The sequence below is a fragment of the Equus caballus genome, chromosome 15 (assembly GCF_041296265.1).
Source record: "Equus caballus isolate H_3958 breed thoroughbred chromosome 15, TB-T2T, whole genome shotgun sequence".
Taxonomy (NCBI): Eukaryota; Metazoa; Chordata; class Mammalia; order Perissodactyla; family Equidae; genus Equus; species Equus caballus.
This window is the reverse complement of record NC_091698.1, coordinates 22,726,125-22,732,124: the sequence shown is the minus strand read 5'-3', so window position 1 is coordinate 22,732,124 and position 6,000 is coordinate 22,726,125. Positions and strand designations below refer to the sequence as shown.

At 44.7% G+C, this 6,000-nt stretch overlaps 1 protein-coding gene across 1 annotated transcript in view; it reads left to right on the top strand.

Moving 5' to 3' along the window:
- The first annotated feature begins 464 nt into the window (after positions 1 to 464).
- IL18R1 (interleukin 18 receptor 1) overlaps positions 465 to 6,000 on the top strand; it is a 40,860-nt gene continuing 35,324 nt past the window's right edge. The window contains exon 1 of the mRNA XM_001491301.6: positions 465 to 1,392. The gene's annotated coding sequence lies outside the window, so the exon portion shown is untranslated. The remainder of the gene's footprint in view (positions 1,393 to 6,000) is intronic.

Genomic DNA, 6,000 nt, shown 5'->3' with positions numbered 1-6,000 from the left:
CTCCTGGGATATGGATTGCGATAGGGATTGCATTCAACACTTAGACTCTATTACCTACAGAGTCTGAAATTGTAGAGACTCTATAAACTCTGGTTTGTGGAGAATAGGTATCTGAACAACGTCTCCCAATCCATTAACATGATAAATCCTTGTGTTTACTTAGGTCTTTCATTTCTTTGAGCAATAGTCTGTAGATTTCGTAACAGATATCTTGTACGTCTTTCAAAACATTTATACTTTGGTATTTAACACGTCACATTCTCAAGTCAACGCCCCTCTATTACTTCTCCATAGGGAACCCTCATCCCTCAGGTTAAGCAGAAGGCTTCAGCACAAACCTGAGTCCTGAGTGCTTGAGACAATGACCTCTTCCTCTCCTCGTGCTCGCCTCAGGGAGCCGTCCCTATCTTTGGGGCTCTTCCTTGGCTTCAGTCCTGTTCCCAGGCCTCCCCAGCCCCTACTCTTAAGCGCCCATGTTGCCTCTCTGCCTGGTGCAGGTTGACTCCCTCCTCACCTTTCTCTGGTGCAGACTGCTCTGCGCCAGAAGGGAGCTCAGGAGCAGCACTGGCGCGCCACCTCCAGGCCCTGCGGGTCACTCGGCCACCGCCCACCACCCAGAGCTCCCGGCACCCGGCTTCGCTGAGGCCGCCACCTTCCGCGGGGAAAGCGCGAGGCCGGATTTTCCAGCGAAGCCTCATCGCCCCCGCGGTCGGGTAGGTCCCGGAACGCCCAGGCCGGCGCCCAGGTGGAGGAGCCCATACCCTGGCACGCTGAGAAGAGCGCGTGCACCCCGACCCGGAGCGCGTCCAAACAGGGAGCACCCCAGACCCGGAGCGCCCCAGACTCGGAGCGCCCGCGATCAGGAGTACCTCCCTACGAGGAGCACCCCAGATCAGGCGCACCGTGAGTCCGAAGTATACCCCCGCAAGGATTGTCCCAAACCCAGAGCACCCGGCGACCGAGAGTATCCCCCACCAAGGAGCACCTCCGACTGGAAAGACCCCACTACCGAGAGCGAACCCCAACGAGGAGGGAGCATCCCCCGACGAGGAGCATCCCGGACAGAGAACACTCCGCGGGACCGGCAGCAGCGCCCCACTGGGAGCACCCCAGACCCGCAGCCTCCGCCAGCCAGCGGCTGCCAGACGTTTTTTCTTTCTTCTTGCTTTCTGTTTTTTGTTTGTTTCTTCTTCTTTTGTTTTTCAACCTTCTCTAGTTGCCTTCTCTCTTTAATCACACTTGCGGCTCCTCTCTGGTTCCTTGTTTCGGAGTCCCAGGGAGGCAGGGCAGTGCTGTTTCTCACTTGCTTTTTGAACTCCTGCCTCTGCCATCGCGACAGGTGTGAAGGAGGGACCGCCGCCCCCGCCCCAGCCTCGGCACGCCCGTCTGAAGGTGAGACCCGCGCCGCCACTGCCATCCACCCTTTCCCCCCTCCCTCTGCTGCCCGCCGGGGCGAGGGGCAACCCAGCCTGGGGGCAGGGATTCTGAAAACCTGACCAATTAAGTAGGTATGCCGTCCTGTGTACCTATTTGTGTGTGTGTGTAATTTTAAATGTTGAGTTTATACACATGAATAATTGGTGACACAGCCTCATCAACTTTCCCTGATAGTATAGTTTTGGAGGTTAAAACATTCCCAATTTTTTTTCTGGAAAGGTAAGAACAGTTAAAGTAGGTGATAGTTTTCATTTATTAACCACTTACTGTGTGTCTGACACTTTGTAGGAAGCTTCTAGATGCTCTTAACAGATTATAGAAAGTTACACTGACACACACATAAATGGGAGTGTGAGTCACCGAACCTTCCTACAGGCCAAATGAAGTAGGCACTGTTATGAACCTCAATGAAAGGAGGGGAACCAAAGCACAGAGAGGTGCAGTAATTTATGGAAGGGCATCCAGCCACTAAGTAATAGATCCCAGATTCACACCTAAATTCTCTTGATCCCAAAACCTCAGTGTTTGATCTGAGATGCCTCCAGGAGTCAGAACCACTGACAGGTTGCCTCGTAGTTATCAGACAAGTTAATGGCCGGGTCAGCCCAGTCAGGTGTGGACACCTCAGATGACTGTATTAATTTCACCCTCTTCCCTTGCTGCATTCTTGGGACCTCAGCAAACACCCAATCGGCGTTACGCAGTGCTAGGACCTGGGGCACACTTCTCAACCCAAGGGCTTTGGATGGGCTGGGAGGGCGTAGCTTTGGGGGAAACTGGGTTTGTGCGGGTTCTGGGGCAGTGTCACCTCCCCCCTGAAACAATCACAAATACAAAGGCTAAGAACAACCGGCTAGGAGCACAGTGAGAAGGCAGGGTCCCCATCCACAGGGAAACCACCAGGGAGTCAGAGTGAGCCTGGAGTAAGGGGCACTCATTGGGGTGCAGGCTTGGACCAAAGCTGTGCGGGCAGCAGCAGTTGGAGAGCTTCCTTGAGATGGCAACTGTTGAGGCCAGTTGCAAGGCCTGCAGGACCCCAGCAGCTTCTAGGAGAAGTGGGTAGGGTGGTCCGGGTGGAGGACCAGCTCATGCTTGGGTGATGGGGGAAAGCCTAAGGACAGTAACAGCAGACATGTGTGTGACAAGGACAATGAGAGGGAATGATTTTCCTGGCCTTGCAGATGAGAAACCTAATTCAACATAAATTCTTTTTTTCTTAGAGTGGAAGTGTGTGTGTGCATGTGCACACACGTACGTGTGTGTGTGTTACATCCAAGATCACTTTTTTCCCTTTGCGTTTGGTTGTTTTATCATCTCAGAGGCTGAGTGAAACACTTGTGCAAGGAACACTGTAGAGAAAGAATTAGGTTTAAAAAACCACTGGTGTTGTGATTTTCATCAGGGCAGTTTATCTTACGAGGTGCTCAGTGACATGTTTGCTAATAACAGTCATATACATTGAGGCAGTCTACACCTGTTTATGTGAGTCAGTATAACTCTATAATCTGGACTTGACCATTTCACCCGGCCAAGTCTCAGGTTCCTTGTCAGGAAGATCTTCGACGTGGCCTGATAATTATGGGTTTCTGCGAATTATTTTTTCTAGAAAATGCGTACTTTGCTCCGGGTGGAGGCCCGTAAACAAGGGCAGCGGGGCAGAACCAGGGGCTCAGGAGATGACTATTCGGACTCTATGGAGGGGCCTTGCACTGTGTTACCTCAAGGCTCCGAGAGGGGGTCAGTGTGTATCTGACCCTCGCCCTAGGTCATGCAAATTTTGGAAGAGAATCTTTTTCATTTAGAAAATAGTCATGTTCTTGGGTGATTCAGGTGAAGTTTGTGAGTATTCTTTATGTTTTTGTATGTGTATGCACATGCATACCTACATACATACACATATACATACATTTCGATGCACATATATTTAACACATCTTACATATTAAATATATATTTAAGATTATTAAATTTACTTTTAAGTATACAAATAAATCCCCTAGATGAGTGTCTCCCTCCCTTGGCTGCGTGTTAGAAACACCTGGAGGATTCTTATAAATCAGGATGTCCAGGCTGTATTCCAGGTGTCCGAGTGGACCCCAGGCATCATTATTGTTTTTAAAGCTCCAGGTGAGAATGAGTGCCCTAGACTTTGCATCAGTTGTTAAGACTTACTTCTCAGAGGTCGTGATTTAAGAAGAATTTCATAGGGAGAAGGTTATGCGGATGTAACAGTGGTTCAGATGATCGCCTAAGGCTCCAAACTGTGTAGAATGAATTTCACGCATTCATTAATTCAGCAAATAACAAGCAAGCAAACAGACAGGAAATGAGAGTAAGTCAGTTAGTGGTAAGAGCTATGAATAGGAAAAGCAAAGCAAGGTGGGAGATTAGAGAGTGAGTGGTGTGTGTCTGTGTGTGTGTGAGTGAGTGTGCATGTGCATGATTGTGTGTATCCACGTTAGCTAACATGCTGTGTTAAATTTCCCGTGGAGTGCTCAGGAAGGACCTGTGCATTGTAATTACAGTATCAACGAACTGTAAAGGAAAGACAGGGCTCTTTAATTAATGATAGAGGAGTAGTTAGTAGCTATTTGGGAAAAATAAGGGAGGTTAGACCATATCTTCAGACTAAACAAGAAAATTAATTGTTAATGGATGAAAAAAATTAAGGGTAAAAAAGAGTTAAGCCATAAAAATGAAGAAAACATAGATAAGTATCTCTCTGAGCACTCAGGAGACAGGAATGCTCTAAAGGTAAAGTAACGGAAAATCTTAAAGCAAAAGAATGGTCGCTGTGACTGCCTACATGTAAAACCTTCCATATGTTAAAATATCGAAAGAGGGAAAAGGTAAACTAAACAATAAGTTGGAAGACTAGCTAAACATCTAAGAGCTGGACAAAGGCATAAAAAGGTAGTTCATCAGGGGCTGGGCCAGTGGGCAGCAGTTAAGGTCACCTGCTTCTCTTCAGAGGCCTGAGGTTCGCAGGTTCAGATCCTGGGTGTGCACCTAGCACTGCTCATCCAGCCACGCTGTGGTGGCATCCCACATAAAATAGAGGAAGACTGGCACAGATGTTAACTCAGTGACAATCTTCCTCAGAAAAAATAAAGAAAGATAGTTCATAAACATGGAAATAAAATAGCTGAAAATTACATGATTAATATTTTGCCTCATTTATACCAATAGAAATGAAGATTAAGAAAACCATGAGATACCATTTTACCAATTTGAACATCTAATTAGATTTAAAGAATGAGAATGCTCAATGCTTGTGTGGGAGTGGTAGGTGAATATTATCTTGTACTGTTGAGGGAGTATGAATTATGACAACATCTTTGCAATCCAGTTTGGCAGGATGCATTTATGATGTGCAAAATGTATTCTTTGACTCATAGATTGCACTGCCATGTGTAGCACCAAGAAAATAGTGAGAAGTGTGAATAAATAATAACAACTAACATTTAAGTGACTGACGTTGGCTTTGCAATAGTAACTCATGTAGTCTGCACCTCCGCTCTGGGAAGTAGGATTACTATTCCCTTTCATGGATGAAGAAATTGAGGCATAGAGAGTAAGTGACTGGCCCAGTGTTATTCAGCTGGTAAAGAGTAGAATGAGGATTCAGATCCTGCCAGTCTGGGACCAGAGGCCATGCTCCACAAACTGATCCAAACTGCCTTACACAAGAACATTCTCCTGGAGTTATTTTATAATAAAGTACATCTTGTAAATTATAATGTATCCATACAAATGAATATTATGTGGCAATTAAAATGATGTTAACAAAGAGATTTTTGTGACATAAGAAAATGCTCATTTATTAAGTGTAAGATACAGAATACGAAGTTATTTAAACATCATCTTAATTATTTGAAAATATATAGAAAAAGCACAAGAAAACATGCTAAAGTATTAGGCATGTTGAGATTATTTTATTCTTTTCACTCTTCACTTCATAAGTGTCCTATAATGTGCATGTATTACTTTAGAAACAAGAAAAATTAAAAACAGAAAGAAAAGGAAGAGGAAGGAAATTTAAAAATTATGGAAAGGCAAAAAATGATATTAATATGAAACATAACACTAGAAAAATACCCCCAAATTTCCTACATGCAAGAAATTTGATATTTATATCCTCCTACATGTATTTCATTAATACTTCTAGGGTATCTACGACATTTCTCAGAATAGCTTTTCTTTTGAAAATGAATTTCATTATGTAATATCTTAATCTTTTAAACCCACAGTAAGTGAAAATTTTATGTACACACACCCAGAGAGTGGTGCAAATTTCAGCTAATTTGTATACTGGGATCTTAACATGTTTCATATTGAAACTCGGAGCTCGCTCATCAGAATGCTGAATTATCACATAATAACTTTACCTCTTAGTACATCTTGAAAATTAAAAAAAAACCCAAAACCGAAAAACCAACAGTGTCCTTTACAAGACTGTGTAAACCTTAACCAGAGGAAACAACACTTTTCTTTCTATGCGAGATAAGAGAGTAGAGTTGGTAATGTGTGTGTGTGTGGGCAGGGGGTTGATTTCAAACCATGG